The following is a 17302-nucleotide window of genomic DNA, read 5'->3' as shown; positions in this document are numbered from 1 at the left end:
GGAGAAAAAGGACCATCGGGAAGGGGCTGAGAGGCAGGTGCGTACCCGGGCCCCTGGGGGCCCCGGCGGGCAGACCTGGGTGCTGCCTTCCCCAGTCTCAGCAACGCCAGACCTCACAGAGGTCTGACCGACCCTCTCCCTAGTAATCTGGAGGAAAATGACCCCTTTCTTGTAATCCGTGCACACGAGGTGACAGAGGGGAACCCAAGGCGCGAAAGTACCCGACCTCCTGGAGCCCTCGCTGGGATCGGGGAGGCAAATCAGCCCTCATCTGGACTTCCAGGGAAGCCCGGCCATTTGGCCACCCCATCGGGACTACCAGGGCAGCCCTGCCATCTGGTCGCCCCATTGGATAGCATTGCGTGCGACCAGATGGCCGAGGGGAAAGGTGCAACAAGATGGCAGGGACCGAAAGGACTACCATCTGCCTGCCCGAGCTGAGCCTTCCCGGTAGGGCTCCCGCCTGCCCATGCAGGGCTCGGGGACCCCGGCTGGGCCTCAGGCACGGAGAGGACCACCGGAGCTCTCGGGCCCACACGCCCGCAGAGGACTGCCCGGGACCTTTGGAGCCCGTCCCTGACACTTTGCCACGCCGTGGGCCTGAGAAGGGAGCCCCCAGACGGAGGCAAGGTGTTGTCTCCAAGTGCAAGTGGAGAAGCGTGGCTCAGTGGTTAGAGGCGGCAGACCCGGAAGCTGAGATCGGCCGTGGACCAGGGTTCGATTCCCCGCCTCGGCGGGTCTCGGGCTCAAAATTCCACGGACTCGACAATTCTCGCTCCGGTGCCTACTCGACTCATGGGGTCACACTCTGCGACTCTGGGCAATAGCTTGCTTAATCTCCACTACGGCCCCTCGCGGCGGGATGCCTGGCTTTCACCTTGTGGATACCCTGCCGGGGTATCTCACAGGGGAATACCAGGATGGGTTCCCTAAGCAAGCGCCTTGAGACCCCTGGGTGATTTGTGCGCTATATAAATCGAAATACATTTACATTTACATTTGTCCGGGCATAGCCCATCTGGTCCCCGGTAAAGAGCCGCCAGCCTGGGGGTGGTGTTTCGGCGTACCCTGCCCCTACTAATCTGGAGGAAAGCCTCCCCTCTTTCTGGGAACCCGTGCGCACAGAGAGACTCAGGGGACCCTAGGCCCAGATGCACCCAAGCTCCTGGAGCCCTGGCTGGGATCGGGGAGGCAAATGAGCCCTCATCGGGACTTCCAGGGCAGCCCAGCCATCTGGTCACCCCATTGGAAAGCTCTGCGTGCAACCAGATGGCCGAGGGGAAAGGTGCGAACAGATGGCCGGGACCAAAAGGACTCCCATCTGCCCGCCCGAGCCTTCGCGTTAGAGCTTCCGCCTGCCCACGCAGGGCTCAGGGGGAGCTCGGGGACCCCAGCTGGGCCTCAAGCACGGGGAGGACCACCGGAGCTCTCGGGCCGGGACACCCAGGGGAGGACTGCCAGAGACCCATGGATCCCTTCCCGGGCACTTTGCCATGCCGTGGGCCAGGAGGGAGCCCCCAGACGGAGGGGAGGTGTTGTCCGGGCATATGGGACCGAAAGGACTCCCAGCTGCCTGCCCCAAGCCTTCGTGGTAGGGCTCCCGCCTACCCACGCAGGGCTCTGCGTCCAGGGGGGCTCGGGGACCCTGGCTGGGCCTCAGGCACGGGGAGGACCACCGGAGCTCTCGGGCCCGGATGCCCGGGGGAGGACTGCCCAGGACCCATGGAGCCCATCCCGGGCACTTTGCCACGCTGTGGGCCGGAGGAGGGAGCGCCCGGACAGAAGGGAGGTGTTGTCTGGGCATAGACCATCTGGTCCCCGGCAAAAAACCACCGGCCGGGGTGGTGTTCCGGCATACCCTGCCCCTACTAATCCGGAGGAAAGCCACCTCTCTTTCTGGGAACCCGTGCGCACCGAGAGACTCAGGGGACCCAAGGCCCGGACGCGCCTGACCTCCTGGAGCCCTGGCTGGGATCGGGAAGGCAAATGAGCCCTCATCGGGACTTCCAGGGCAGCCCGGCCAACTGGTCACCCCATTGGAAAGCATTGATTGCGACCAGATGGCCGAGGGGGAAGATGCTACCAGATGGCCGGGAAGGAAAGGACTCCCATCTGCCCGCCCGAGCCTTTGCGGTTGGGCTCCCGCCTGCCCTTGCAGGGCTCGGGGGCTCCGCTTCCCGGGGGACACGGGGATCCCAGCTGGGCCTCAGGCATGGGGAGGCCCACAGGAGCTCTCGGGCCCGCACACCCGGGGGAGGACTGCCCGGGACCCATGGAGCCCGTCCGGGCACTGTGCCACGCCATGGGCCGGAGGAGGGAGACGGAGGGAAGGTGTTGTCCGGGCATAGCCCATCCGGTCCCCGGATGAGAACAGCCAGCCCGGGAGTGGTGTCCCGGCGTACCCTTGCCCACTAGTAATACGGAAGGCTACCCCTCTTTTTGGGAACCCTTGCGCACCGAGAGACTCAGAGGACCTTAGGCACAGACATGCCCGACCTTCTGGAGCCCTGGCTGGGATTGGGGAGGCGGATGAACCCCCATCAGGACTTCCAGGGCAGGTCGGCCATCTGGTTGGAAAGCATTGCATGCAACCAGATGGCCAAGGGGAAAGATGCGACCAGATGGCCGGACGAAAGGACTCCTTTCTGCCCGCCCCGAGCCTTCACGGAAGGGCTCCCGCCTGCCCACGCAGGGCTCGGGGGCTCTGCGACCCCGGCTGGGCCTCAGGCACGGGGAAGACCACCCGAGCTCCCGGGACCGGACGCCCGGGGGAGGACTGCCTGGGACCCATAGAGCCCGTCCCGGGCACTGTGCCACGCCGTGGGCTGGAGCCTCCAGACCGAGGAGAGGTGTTGTCCAAGCATAGCCAATCTGATCACCGGCAAATAACTGCCAGCCCAGGGAGGGTGACCCAGCATACCCTGCCCCTGGTAAGCCAGAGGAAAGCCACACCCCTTTCTGGTAACCCGTGCACACCGAGTGATGGAGGGGACCATAGGCGCCGAATGCGCCTGACCTCCTGGAGCCCTAGTTGGGATCGGGAAGGCAAATGAGTCCTCATCGGGACTTCCAGGGCAGCCCAGCCATCTGGTCGCCCCATTGGAAAACATTGCGTGCGAGCAGATGGCAGGGGGGAAGGTGCGACCAGATGGCCGGGACCTAAAGGACTCCCATATGCCCACCGAGCCTTCACGGTAGGGCTCCCGCCTGCCTACGCAGGGCTCGGGGGTCTCCGCGTCTAGGAGGGCTCGGGGACCCCGGCTGGGCCTCAGGCACGGGGCTGCTTACCTCCCTGGGCCAACGTCGTGGCTACCGGGCCCAGACGTGCAGGAGAGGCGAACGGGCGAGTGGATTTTTCGAGCCCTGAAGTCCCTTCACATTCAAGGAAATCACTTTCAAGGAGTCACCTATCGTCTGAGGGTGAATCATGTCTATGCTGGAGTTCCCTGCCCAGACCTGTCGCACCCTGTGCTGTAAGCTAGTGTGGAAGGAAACCCCTGGTTGTTGAAGCATCAACATGCATAGCCTTAGAATCGCAGGCTATGGTAACCCCGCAACAATCCCAACATGAAACAGAAAAAGTTGAGGAAATAACAAGAACAGAGTCTCTGGAAGGGGCAAGACATCCTGCGAGGTCAGTGCCACTCAAGGAAGCAGACATAAATTGGGGTTTATGGTTGGGCAGTCATCTCAATGATGGTCCACCCTCTCATGGCCCCGGCAAGCTTCTAAAAAGCACATAAACAGCGATATAGGAGCTGCCCCAGTGTCTCAAATGGCATCCTGCGATGTGGAGTCCCCTGCAATATTCTCCAGAAACCTATCCCTTTCTTCGATAATTATAGCTTGGTCAGGCCTCGTGAGACCCTTGCCTCTAATTTCCTCTGCCATCGCGACCGCCGACCTGCCCCAGGGCCCGGCACCGCTGCACCACATGAGGGGCCCTCCGGGGCCTCGATCTGCAGCAAGTCGCAAGCCGACTTGATGGAGCAAAGTTGCTGAAGTTTCCCCTCCAAGGTGAAAATTAAGCGGAAGGGATGACCCGAGGAGTATGTGATGTTATGATATTGAAAAAAAGTTGCCACCAAGTGAAATTCCCACCTTTTCTGGAGCGTGATCGACAAGAGGTTTTGGAACAATTGAAGTGGGTGGCCACGAAGTTGCACAGGATTAGTGTCCCTAGCCCCTGGAAGGATGCGTTCATTCAGGGTGAAAGCTGTGTACACAAGCCAGAATGAATAGGGCAGTGAATTTGCAGATCTACGAAGACCAACTCGGGGGAACCTGTCCAGCCGGATGTCCGATGCCTGCATGTCTGTCAGGATCTAGGCTAAAAGGGTTGTGACATATTCCTCTACATTCTCAGCTTCCGCAGCTGATTTAGATGTTGTTGCGCCACAACCTGTTTTCAAGATCTTCGGTATGGGCCTGGAGATTGATCTGCTGGTCTGCGAGTTGGATGAGTTCCTGCCTGAGTTGTTTGATGTTTTTGTCTCTGGTTATTTCATGGTTTTCCAGGGTGTCCACTCTTTCTCCAAGATCTCTTTCCAGACCCCTTGTAGGTCCTGCGCTAAGTCCCTCTTAATAGTCTGTAAGTCTTGCCTGTGGGAGGAGAACAGGGTCTCCAGAGAGGCACGGTTAACTGGAGACTCACCCCCAGCATTATCAGGGGACAACGGGCAACTCAAGAAGCTAGAACGCTACGGCAGCAATGAAGTGGAGGGCTTGGTAGGCATGCCCTTTAGGGAGTGATCCTTTTTAGTGCGTCACCAACCCCACACTGAGGCCGTCCCCAATCGATTTGTAGGTAAAGTCCCAGGTCAAGGAGGGGCCCGCCGTCCGCTAGAGGGCCTGCAGCGAACCAGCTCCCGATGGAGAACAGAAGGAGGCGCACACGCCAGTGCTCTCCCGCAAAGTAAGTCCACCCTTCAGGCAGCAGGGGCCGGAGTGCAGTCTAGGCCCACCTGGGCCATGTATCCAACGCAAGGCCTAGTGCCCCCAGGTAGTATTGGTGGGCTGCTCAACAGGAATAGCCCATATAGGCCCCACCTAGCTGTTCTCGCGGAGGGGAGGGGGGTCGCTCTCAGTTAAAGTTCAGGCTGGTCCCAGAGCGCTCCACTGGTTGTCCGCCACCCCCCTCTACACCGTTCACTCACCCGGCTCCTAAAGGCTGACCTGAGGTGGGGCAGCTCTCAAGCACTCCAGCAGACCAGAGGCCTCAAGTCTTCTAGGCCTGATTCAACATCAGGCCCGGCGCTGTCCCGCGGGGTCCAGGCCACCCAGGGCTCAAGAGGGGAGAGAGGACACCTCCCAAGCCAAACGTGCCCCCGGTTTTTCTTGTGAGTAGTCTGACTGTGCCTCCGGGCTGTGGCGCCTGACAGTCATCACCGTCTTTGCTGGTTCTGTGATTTAGGAGGCCGTGAGGTCCCTCGCTCTCCCTCAGGCCGTTCAGATGGGTCCCCCGCGGCCTTCACCCCCCCCGTCCGCAGGGGCCACAACGAGGCAGGAGGGGTCAACACCCGTGGCAGCCGTCGTACGCTGTCCTCCTGTCTTGTAGGGCCAGCATTCGCCATCCGATCTGGGGCGCACTAGGCTCCAGCACCGTCACCCTCTGCGCAGCCCAGGCCAGCGGCTCCAAGCTTCCGCAGACAGATGTGGCCTAGCATCTCCCTCTGGCATCTGAGAGCCTCCGCTAGGCCAGCTGGGTCGAGGGGACTCCCTGGAGTTGGCCACACCCATATGTGTTCGGGTGCTGAGGCAGCAGACGATTTCGCCAGAGAAGAGGGACCTTCGAGCACGTTTCTCTCACTCCGCCATCTTGGCCCAATCAGGTATTTTTTTAAAGAGAAGGCAATGTATTAAAGTGAAGTGTCAAGGAGTGTATCGCCGAGGGATGCTGGAAATGATTACAGAGTGCAAGTAGTGAAGACCTTTTAATTTTACTTAGTAGGGCTTTCATCTAGCCCAGTCTTTAGCCATTCCGATGCATGACATATTGTTAGGGGTCAAGCAAAAAACGTTTTCATGTGTATTTTGTCCTTGGGACAAGTAGCCCCAACTCCCTGCAGCCCAAACCCTTTGGCTGCCATTTACAGTACCACATTGTGAATCAGGGAAGGGCATTGTCTGCAGTTAACTCCTTCCCTGCTAGGCCTTTCCCCCCTAGTGCTAAGCCTTTTATTGGCTATTTGGGGTAGTTTGCACATAGGCCCCCTTAACATTTTGTCCACTTAACGTATACATGCCAAATTTGCGTCCCTTTTCTTACAACATCCTGAGGATTCCAAAGGTACCCAGGGTTTGTAAATTCCCCTGGAGGTGACCAAGAAATTAGCCCAAAAATAGCTACATTTTTGTTTTTTTAGGGAAAATGTGAAAAAAGTGCTGCAGAAGAAAGCGTCTGTTTTTTCCCCTGCAAATGGTATCAACAAAGGGTTTGTGGTGCTAAAATCACCATCTTCCTAGCATTCACGAACAGGCAGAATTTTGTCAGAAAACCTACATTTTTTACTCAGTTTTGGAATTTTACAGGGACATTCGCTATTTTTCCTATATTTTGTTTCTGAATTCAGCGAAGGATGAATTCTGTAGATCCTTCAAGGTTTTCCTTGAAAATAAAACAATATTGAAATGGGGTTGAAAAAATACCAGCCAATTGTGCCAACATTTTCTCCTGTAACTTCTTGCAAGTATGGCAGATTTTTTAAAGCAATATACCGTTACGTCTGCTGGACCCCTCTGGTTGCAGGGATATATAAGACTTGTAGGTTCAACAAGAACCAAAGTTACCTAGAACCAATAACTGAGCTGCACCTTGCAATGGTTTTTCATTGTGTACTGGGTATATACAAATTCATTTGGTAAAATATAAAGAGTGAAAAATAGGTAAATAGGAATAAAACATAGAGTTTAGAAGCAGTTTGCACATCTCCGAAATTGTGGGTACCAGCATTAGCATGTGAATTTGAGGAAATTTTTCAAAATGACTTCTTTTTTACACATTGTCTTACATTTGGAAGGCAGAAATGCACGGAAAGTCAATTGGTAATTACACTTGTTCTACTACTCTGTGTTACCCCAAGTCACCTGAAAAAAATGGTACCTCACTTGTGTACAGGGTACAGCCCAAAAAGCAACTTAGGCACATCAAATTTTTCCGGTGAAAACGGATCCTTTTTTTTTGCTAAGTGCCTAGCTGTGGATTTTGGAACCTCGCTCAGCAGGCACCTAGGGAAACCTAGCAAACCTATAAATTGTTTTTAACTAGGCACCCAGGGGAATCCAGAATGGGGTGACTTGTGTAGCTATCGCCAGGTTCTGTTACCCGGAATCCCTTGCAAACCGAAAAATTTTGTTAAACAAAATACACTTTCCTAACTTTTCAATGATGGAAAGTTCTGGAATCTGCAGGGAGCCATAGACTTACACCAATCCGTGTGATTAGGCCTAGTGCCGCGAAAGGAAATGCCCCAAAACATACTTTGAAGATTTAAAAATTGTCAATCACAAAAAGACTTGGTTTTGCGAGGGAGACACTGGCGTTTTTTGTCCTGGGCTTGGCGGGTCTCTAGGCAAACGTACCAAACCGAGATATTTATGAAAACTAAACACCCAGGGGAGTCCAGGGAGGTGTGGCTTGCGTGGATCTCCCAACATTTTCCTACCCAGAATCCCCTGCAAACCTCAAATTTAGCTTTAAAAAAATCACGTTTTCCTTACTTTTCTGTGTGGGTTCACCAAGCCGCACAAATTTCCTATCGCACAGCGTTCCACCAGGTCTCTTGATAATAATGGTACCTCACTTGTGTGAGAAGGCTAGTGTCCGCGACAGGAAATGGCCCAAAACGTCCTGTGGAGACTTTAAAAATAATCGATCACAAGACAAGACTATCTGGTTTTGCGCGGTAGTCACCAGTGTTTTTGGTCCCGGGCTTGGTGGCCATCTAGGGAAACCTACCAAACCCAGACATTTCTGAAAACTAGACACCCAGGGAGTCTATAGAGGTGTGGCCTACGTGGATCTCGCAATATTTTCCTACCCAGAATCCCCTGAAAATCTCAAATTTAGCTAAAAAAGAAAATCCCATTTTCTTCACATTTCTGTATGGGATCAATGCGCCGGCACACATTTCCTACCACCCAGCGTTCCCCTCAGTCTAGGTTGTGATGTATTCCTATAGGTTCTTTATCGATCCCCCTATTCCTGACCCTGTTCTGGTTAACAAGTTAACTAGCAGCCATCCCATGATGCAGAAACCGTTATCTGATGAAGCCACACCACGGCGCAGGAACGTGTTATCTGATTAGGTCATAACGCTTGCCATCTAATTAGACAAGCAATATTCCTCCAGCCCCTGATAAGGCATACGGAGTTCTCAAAACAAATCAAACCTATGACAACCTGGGAAAAACCCTGCGGCCATTGTTTTGATTTCCCCGAGAACTTCAGCAAAAGAATGTGCTAACGACCAGCTCATATGACATCCTTATTGACGTATCTATGTCCATCCTTACGTCAATCTCGGCACCTTACAGGTATAAATATTACCGGTATTGCCTTAAGCAAACACACGCGGTGGTGACGAGATCGGAGCAGCCAGACTTGCCGAAGCCCAGAGCAGAGCAGACCCCGCTGGCGCAGCCCCGCCTTCCTGACGCGCTGAGAACGAGACGCTGCTTTCTCCTGCCGAGAAATCCAGCTCCGGCGCTTACGGGTAGCCCTCGCAGGCAGCCTGGAATATCGAGACCAGAGACGAGAGATACCATCCCTCATTCATCCTAGATTCCAGGTACAGAACTGAATAACCCCTTGCAGAGAATTCTTGAGTCAGTCACTTGGCAAAACAAACTTAACTTAAACTGCTACTTTCTATTCCCGCCCACGTATTAGGCTTAGGTCAGGTACACTGGGGTAGGCGTAGTTAGAAACACCAGTTGGCGATTAGTCAGATGTATATGTGTATGTATCTATTTTATCCATTTTAAACCACCTTATGGCTTAGAAACCATATAAATGTTTTTACAGTATTATTTTATACTTCTGCTTTTATTGTATGCACTTTACTTAACCATAAGTATTGCGATAATATCGATTCATTTCTCTTGTATGAGAAAAGAGACTGATCAATAAATACCATCTTTTATTGAACACGCCCGTCTCTTCCTTTTCTCTACAATCTGGTGAGACTAAGAATGCACGTACTGACTGAGTAAAATAAGTTGTATTTTGTTTTCACACGACTCTAGAGATACACTCTTGATTAGGGGAGAGCAAAGTTGTCATGTTCTATGGTTGTCAGAAACTAAATCCCTTCTTGTCTATCCAGGGAGGTTCAACTCCTCCTTGCCTATTCGAGAAAGTTTCTAGTGAACTCTGAGCTAGCTGGCAAACCCAAAACTTTAAGTCTAATATCGACAATAGAAGACCTAGTTAACGTCTGGTCTAGGCCTATACTATTGAAGGTATTATTCCAATGCGCAGAGCCTATTGGGATAATAGGAACTACACTACATGGCGCCCAAACGTTTGGAAAGGCGATAAAACTAACGCAAGACATTAGAGTAACTCAGTCGTGCTTTTTCACTCAGACCCCTTTTTTCCCATAATACTCCAAAGACGTCTGGAGTGGGTGAAAGGTCATATCCGCCTAACCTCGCAGGAGGGAACTCCTATGTATGGTTTTTGGTTCAATCAACGTTGAAGGATACACTGTTCCAAAATATTGTGCATCTAATCTTTGTTTCCATAAGAAACCTGATCTGCAAACAAACGGAAAAACCTTCCTGTCGGTAAAATGGTAGACAGTGATGAAGAAAGAGAGACAGCTAGATTAGCAGCTGAACTAGTAGCAGCTGATAATACTATGCAAGACGCAGACACGGATATAATACTCATCCCGGTCAACGTAAGAAAATCTATAACTTTAAAACTTATAGAAAATGGACTGACACCTAGAGGTGGCACAGTCATATTCGTAATAGAGGCACACGAATATCGGCAGACAGAGGTATTTTATTCATGGATACACTTTCCAGCAGCAAACGCTGTAACAAAGCACTTCCACTATTACAAAACAGAGGATCCTCCTAATGAATACACTCCTTTCGAGGAGGTGGAAGTACCACTTAAATTTCAAGAGCACCTGCTCTTGTTTAATGGCGCCCTAAAACATAATAATCACATCACCAGGCTCGGTCCATTAGGTAGACCAGGAGCAACGTGGCCGGTCCTAGCCGGATACACACCACATCTAGACATCGAAAGAATGTCTGCAGCAGATCTTTTAATACAACTAAAACAATTATTAAAAGTACATAGACAATTAGTCCAATATGTAATGAGGACTTCAACAATCCAACCAGCAATTAAAATTCCACAACTGACCCCTCATCAGGGGAACACAAATAAAATTACACCACAGAACATACAGTCCTGCCTAGGTAAAGTACCAGCTAAAAGGGAACAAATACCATTCTGGTTAGCACAAAAAATCACCCAAATAGAGGCGGTGTTTCCAGACACCACCCCGTTGGAAAAACACAGGATTCTGACTATCTGTCTTCCAATGGGAATCGCACCACACGTGGAGGACTGTGACACTTGGGGTACAGTCTTTGCTTCCATTTACACAAAAACGCATGGTGTTCCATCCATCTCGGTAATACCAGATGTGCTAAAACAAATTCAAGATGAATACGGTCCAGACCCCGCTTTAACTCTTGGTATGAAATTACTAAAAGACTTCAAGCAGGTCTTGGCTATATTACTAGCCAATATAAAGGGAGAAGCAGCAAACGTGGCGATCCGCCAAAGGTTAAAAGAAACAGATATAGCAGACCAACCAGCTGAAATTGCCAGAATTATAGAAAAATCCTATGAGGAACTAGGTAGAGATAGTTTAGGTGGAATACCAGTAAAACCCCAACTGATTGAAAGTCCTGAAAAAGTATTTTTTAATAATAATTTAACATCACAAAAAAAGAGCTGGGATGGAAACAAACAATCCAATCCTAAAGAAAAGAAATTCCAGTCCAGAGGAAGGTCTCCTCGGCGGAGAGAAAGATCTCCAAACCAAGGACACAGGTCTCCCCAAAGGGAGCCCTCTGTGAAAAAATACAACCTTAGAAATAGGGATAATATAAAGAAACCTGATAGATATCAAGATTTTGATACACGTCCCTCTCAATCTTTTCAGACTTCCTCGCAGAAATCGGAAAGAAGAGGACGATCAGAACAAAGAGAAGAGCACGTCAAGTCCAAAGACAAGGAACCTGCTCACCTAAAAAAGAAATTACAATTTCCAAAAAAGAAGGTAGCCAGTATTAAAGTATTTAACAATGCAGAGAATACTGAGGACACAACTGAAAAACGGAGAGTGGGCTCAGACAATGCTAGACAGCGCAGCAGAAGTGAGCATAGCACGCAAAGTCCTTATGAATCATCTGGAGACAGTGGACACAAATGAATACCTTCAAGTGGAAACTGCAGACACCAGAGTTAGCAAACCTCACAAAATATATGAAATAACATTACGTATTGAGGGGGATAAGACTAGGAAAATAAGGGGACTATTTTGGGCTAATCTCTCCAAGGGCTATGACATCCTTCTAGCTGAAAAAGACTGGCCACCAGAGTTTGTCAGGGACTGCCCTCATAGCGAGGAAATAATTATGCCTGCCTTCTCAAATCATATCCCAATTCATAAAAAATACACACTTGCCAGAAAGTGGGCAGTAGCTCAAGCTCCTGCTTTATATAAAAATCACGTAGGATGGGATGAGGACTCTCCTCCTCACAAAATCCAGTTAAAAACACAACCTACTGCACAAAGACAGTACCCAATTAAGCAAGAAGCTAAAAAACAGGTAAAAGAAATCCTAGATCAACTAGAATACCAGGGGGTGATTGAAACTTGCACCTCACAAATGAACAACCCTTTGTTTCCTGTCTCCAAACCAGACAATTCATATCGTCTTGTTTTGGATTACAGACACCTTAACTCATGTTGCAAAACTTTTGCAGTGCAAAACTCGCATAGTGCTGCACTAATGAATAACATAGTGCGCAAAAAATACAAAACAACATTAGACATCTCTAATGGATTCTTTTGTCAAAAAATAGCACCAGAGAGCAGATATTTGTCCGCGTTCTCAATAAATGGCGCTCAAAAACAATTCTGTCGGTTACCCCAGGGGTTCAAGAACAGCCCAGGATTATTCTCAGCGAGGGTAACAGAGTTACTACAAACATATGATGACGAAGCATTATCTTATGTCGACGACATATACCTAACAGATGATGACTTGGATACTCACTTGAAGAGAGTGAACACCATAATACTTGGGTTCGCAGCAGAGGGTTACAAATTCAACTTTAAAAAATCTAGAATTGCCCATCTAACAGTCCTGTTCTTAGGATATGAATTATCAAGTGAAGGCAAAAGCCTGGCTGACAATTTCCTAGAGAAATGTGCCGTACTCCAAGCACCTAGAACACTAAAAAACCTACAGTCAATTCTAGGCTTCCTAAATTTCGGAAGAACATACATTGCAAATTACGCAGAAAGGGTCAAGCCCCTTTATGATCTAATAAAACCAGATTTTAAAAGAACCAATTGGACTCAAATACACACAGAAATTCTGAGATCCTTACAAACTGACATGTTAATAAAAACAAAATTAGAAACACGTGATAACACACGCAATCTTGTGATTCGAGTCATCCCAGGAAGATGCGGATTCACATACCTGACCTCTAATGAGGGAGAAAAGGTACCAATTGCATTCAACTCACACTTGTACACAGAAGCTGAAAAGAAGTTCAGCATTAAAGAAAACATTGTTCATGCAGTTCAAACCGCAATAGCTAGAGAAAAAGATAAAGCTGACGGTAGACGTATTACAGTCAGAACAGCAGAATCAGCCTTTGAGGCATTAACAACACCGTGTAATTTACCAACAACAGCATTGAATCCGGAATGGATACAATGGGTGAATTCAATTACAACGGACAAAGTAAAATACTACTTTGATCCAGAATTAAAAGAATTGAAAAATCTAGAATATGAAAGAACATTCCCTCTGCCAATCGACATTCTGCCCTTACGACAATACGCCTGTGTAATCTATACAGACGGACATGCTCAACCCTCCGTTTGGGGAGAACAAGCATACAACCCCACATGTGAGATTACAAAAGAAGTGTGGCGCGGAGGTAAACTAAGACCTCTATTAACAAAAACACACTCAGTAGAAACTAATTCAGAACAACAGACTGAAATAATAGCATTGAAAATGGCGCTAGATAATGCAGATCGCGAATTCCCGACACTTATAGTGTCCGATTCATATTACTGCGTCAAATCATATAACAAGGATTTGCAGAAATGGATTCAAAACGGTTACAAAGATGACACAGGTGCAACAATAAAGCAAAAACTGCTTTGGGAACAAATAGCTCTTTTACAAAAAGAACTACCAAAGACTCACGTGATACATACACTGAGTCATCAACGTGATGGCGTTCACGTTGCAGGGAATTCATTGGCTGAGACAGCCACAGCGGTAGCAACTAAATCGGCTTCCGTAGCTAGAATCAAGCGTACAGTGAAATACATTGACGGTGAAACAATGCTGGTCATCAAAAGGCGACTGCTCAGCGCTACCGATCAACTATCCACTCAATTATACATACATAATCGATGCAAACTCCGTCCCTTTTGCTCGAATCCCTGGAGTGGGGGATAGAGTAATTCCAAACAAGGACAGGAGAACTTTGTTAATAGCAGACGCACATATGGGCGAGGGTCTCAGACACCTCAAACTAAAAGATTCTCTGGAAGAATTACAATCAGTGTACTGGTGGCCAGGCATGAGCCTGCAGCATCACATTTTTGTAAAAGAATGCCCGGACTGCAACAGAGATCGCAGTGGCGAGAGAAACGGTATACTACCGTGGCGTTTCACTCCAGAAAGGATCAACAGTAAAAAGCAAAGCGTCCGATTAACATATACAGGCTAGTTTCCACTTATAATGTAGATCCCCAGCACTCGGCTGACGTCTGGACTGTTATACAAAGATTTGCGAGTCTAAATGGCATATACGCTAGGAGCATGCTACGTTTGACCAATGTTTTCACTTTAGCCCTCAAGCCTGTGGGGAAACATGGCTAAATGAGCATAGCACAGCGGGATTCTTCACACTTCACGGGATGGTGTAAAGAAAAAACCAAGGCATAAAGCTATCTATAACGGAAAGGATATTAGGTTCGGGAGCTGGGTGGGTCAAACATCTAATAAGTGTCCAACGTAGTCTAAACAACCTGCCAAGAAATTCTCTGAAGGGATTCAGTCCGTACGAATTATTGTTTGGAACTAGGATGTTAGTCTTAGATCTTGACAGTCAGACTTCAGTGGTGAAGGAAAAATGCTTTGATATCAAAGATCGTTTGGCTATTTTGCAGGACTTAAACAAAACAAGAAAAGACCTGAGCAACATAAAGTTGAAACAGCAGCCAACAACCACTGAAGAACCACCACCTGTCCCAGCAAGACCTGTCTGGATTCCAAAAGTCGGGGATCTAGTCAGAGAAAAGATCGCGGTAAAGAAGGAATTTGGGCCTTCTTACAGAAAAGCAGTTCCTGTCTTGTCTATCAACGGGACAAGATCAGTTGTACTACCGCCGCTTGCTGGAAAAAAGGAGTACCGAGTTGTATCCATCGACCTGGTAAAACCACAATCATGTGGCCGATAACAAACAGTAGGCCAAGTGGACTCCCGATAAGTAGTAGAACACCAAGGTTTGCTACCAATACAGAGGTCCTAACTAAGAGGCTAATCACATTCGAAACGCCTACAGAAGAACAACAAGGACTGTGCAACAATGCAATGGAACTTAAACCTCTGAAAACCCAAATAAAAACATTTAGTAAAGACACACCAACCTACAATGAAGTAACAAACGAATATGCAAGAAACAGTAATCCTGAAGCAATTGGAACAATTGACAGAACTGCATCCGGCTACTTCATAAACTTCGATGATTCCTCTGAAGACCTCAGTGAATCAAAAACACAGCCATCAACAAAAACCTTTAAAGATAAAGCTAAATAACTTTTGAAACAACTGAAAGAAACCTATCTGATTTCTCCATGGATTGAATTTTGGGTGGGCTTTGGTGCATTTATCCTCATACTTTGGCTCATCATGGTACTAACTTTGGGACGCTTCATTGAGGGAAAATATGCTAAAATGGACACAGCAAGTCAGAAAATCAACTTGATCCTCAAACCACACACATCTTCACACGTCGAGAAAAGAGAACTTTCTTCAGTCAACTTCACAGCCAATCCTATACCGGGTGGGGTAGCATGGGACAATACTGACTATGAAATTTATGGTCCGGTCGAAATCCTGAAATATCCACACCAAATCAAGATCTCATTGAGTGACTTTGTAAAACCAAGCTCATTTGCTGATGATTGGGACTTCGAAAGCATTAAGAACATGATGTCTGACTTAGTAATGTCTGCTAAATTTACAAAACATGATTATTTGCAGGGTTCGACTAATTATGATAGTATGTACTGTTACAACCACTATGGTAACCATTTTCTACATAAATCGGCACAACCTAGAAATGTTTTAAATTATAATCAATGGGAACATTGTGCAACCCCTCCAAAAGGAAGCTCAAGAACCTTTTATAACAAATATTCATACTTTTCAGGGTTCAACACAAGTAATGCTGAAACATTTTATTTCAAATTGTCAAATAAGACAGGGACAAAGACCATGCTAACAAACACGAAATTGATATATTCAGACTCATTTTTTGAACAAATGAATACTTTTGGTTTTGATTATTGGGACAAAAATGTTGAAGTAAAAAGTGTTTGGGTACAAAAGAATGGCAAGTACAAGGTATAGAATCATTGTTTAGAGCCTGCATGATCCCAGAACAAATTATATTTTTAAATGACACTGTTCAACAAACCACCTGTCTTGGCTTAGCCAAAATCAAAGACTTACATAAACCGTCTATTCCAAAGCCAACAATGAACAGCAATAGCTCTACAGATGAAGAGATAGACGTAAACTATGTACTAAACCAAAACAGAACACATCCTGATTGGAAACAATGGTTGATCTGGCCCACAGATACTAATAACTGTCAAGATAGATTCCTGAACAAAACACAGGGGTTCACATTGACCAGGCCAGACCCTGGATATTCCCAAAGACAACACCCAGGGATAATAACCACCTACAGTGTGGGCAAATTATGCCTTCAATGGCTACAAACTTCCACACTGACAGAAATTAAGCAACACCTAACTTTACTTACTGATGGTGCTGACTTGCGTGATTTCATTATGGGACCGCGCAAACAGCGTCAAAAACGCTTCATAGCAGCCTCTGTATATGCAGCTTACAACGAGGCCTGGAAGGTTACTCAAATTGAGACAGCAGAAAGTATACGGGAAATTGACCGTATTAATTTGGAAAAATCACTTTCTGTAGTGGACAATGGGTTAATGACTCTGTCCTCCAGAATTTTTTCTTTGGACAGCATTGTGTCTTCAGCAATCGACATAATATCGCAAGACTTACTGTTGTTACAACACGGTCAGTCTCAATTGCGTTCTATTGTACAGCTTGGCTGGACGTTACTAAATCTGCGTTCAGGCTATGTGCCTTGGCGTTTAATCAACACAACGTCACTATTCAATATCTTTAACCTTACTGATAAACAAGTCAGTATGGCACAGAAGGGTGCTGATTATACAATCCTGAGCATTGAGAAACTCGATAGATTACCAGTGACAATGTCAGAACGACCTGTCAGTGAATGGATAATACATGGGATAATTAATATTCCAATATCAACCTTCAGGTTTCAATACTGCCAAAAATATATACAGGCTGGCATGTACGAAAAATTGGGAAAAGGGTACATTAAGACAACATGGAATTTGCCCTATTCACATGCATGTGTCAGTAATAAAGGACAGAAAGTGTTTCTTAGTGGCAATAATTGTGCGATGTCACTAAGAGGTGCACTTCTGTGTAACGGAATTAGTTTGCATGGAGCCTGTGAAGGGAACTCAAATAACCTTTCATGTCACCAGCTAGGCACACCTGCAACAGAGATAGAACCATTTTTTCAAAGACTCTATAATGGGAGTTACATTCTAATTGTGGACCGCAGATGTTGTAGTCTTATGCCTGGGACTCCTTATCTCGTAACTACGACTGCGAAGGTCAAGTGCTGTGGACGCTTATTGTTCCCCAGCTCCTTTC

At 47.8% G+C, this 17302-nt stretch overlaps 1 protein-coding gene across 1 annotated transcript in view; it reads right to left on the bottom strand.

Moving 5' to 3' along the window:
* Positions 1–17302, bottom strand: part of LOC144752812 (uncharacterized) — a 762950-nt gene that overhangs the window by 733700 nt on the left and 11948 nt on the right. The window lies entirely within an intron of this gene.

Source organism: Lissotriton helveticus, chromosome 5_1 (genome assembly GCF_964261635.1).
Source record: "Lissotriton helveticus chromosome 5_1, aLisHel1.1, whole genome shotgun sequence".
Taxonomy (NCBI): Eukaryota; Metazoa; Chordata; class Amphibia; order Caudata; family Salamandridae; genus Lissotriton; species Lissotriton helveticus.
Note: the sequence above shows the minus strand (reverse complement) of the source record. Positions and strands in the feature narration are given on the sequence as shown.